This window comes from Octopus bimaculoides, chromosome 14 (genome assembly GCF_001194135.2).
Source record: "Octopus bimaculoides isolate UCB-OBI-ISO-001 chromosome 14, ASM119413v2, whole genome shotgun sequence".
Lineage (NCBI taxonomy): Eukaryota > Metazoa > Mollusca > Cephalopoda > Octopoda > Octopodidae > Octopus > Octopus bimaculoides.
Window position 1 is genome coordinate 20,647,821 of NC_068994.1, and position 1,064 is coordinate 20,648,884.

The following is a 1,064-nucleotide window of genomic DNA, read 5'->3' on the forward strand; positions in this document are numbered from 1 at the left end:
TATATATATATCATCATCATCATCATTTAACGTCCGCTTTCCATGCTAGCATGGGTTGGACGATTTGACTGAGGACTGGTGAAACCGGATGGCAACACCAGGCTCCAGTCTGATTTGGCAGAGTTTCTACAGCTGGATGCCCTTCCTAACGCCAACCACTCAGAGAGTGTAGTGGGTGCTTTTACGTGTCACCCGCACGAAAACGGCCACGCTCGAAATGGTGTCTTTTATGTGCCACCCGCACAAGCCAGTCCAGGGGCACTGGCAACGATCTCGCTCGAAAATCCTACAGGAGCCAGTCAGGCGGTACTGGCAACATGAAGAGAGGAAATGCCCCTGGCTCTTCAGGAATCACTGCTGAGATGCTTAAAATATCTGGCAGTGTAGGTCATTGTCTAGTCACCCATATTGTAAACCAGGTGATTCATGAAGGAGTCAAACCCAATGACTGTAGCAGCACCAGAGTCACCTGCTACAAAGGTAAAGGTGATGCCTTGGATAGAAATAATTACAGAGGTGTCAAATTGTTGGATCAGGTGATGAAAGTTATGGAGAGAATCATAGCCCAACTAATTAAAGGGAGAATTAGTCTAGAGGAGATGCAGTTTGGTTTTGTGCCAGGCAGAAGCACCACTGATGCTACATTTCTGGTAAGGCAGCTGCAGGAGAAATACATAGCCAAAGATAAACCTCTGTACTTAGCCTTTGATGACTTGGAGAAAGCTTTTGACAGGGTCCCCCAATCCCTTATCTGGTGGTCAATGTGGAAACTAGTGTGGTATGACATCAGTTTCTGGGGAGGCTAACCGGAAGGGCGAGTTGACCGGAAGAGGAAAAAGGACAGAGGGAGCCTCGATCGGGATTCGTGCCCTTTTCGAACGGGGTTGTGGACAGGACAAGACGTGTCTAGTGACGGTCTAGGTTTGGGAGAAGCAGCTGCTATTCCTGGTGTTCTTTGGGTCGGGGCAAGCTTCAAGGATCGGATACCGCAAGACAGACTCGCAGTCGACGAAAGGAAAACCGAGGTAAGGCGATTACATCTATTCGCACGCATACACCACAAC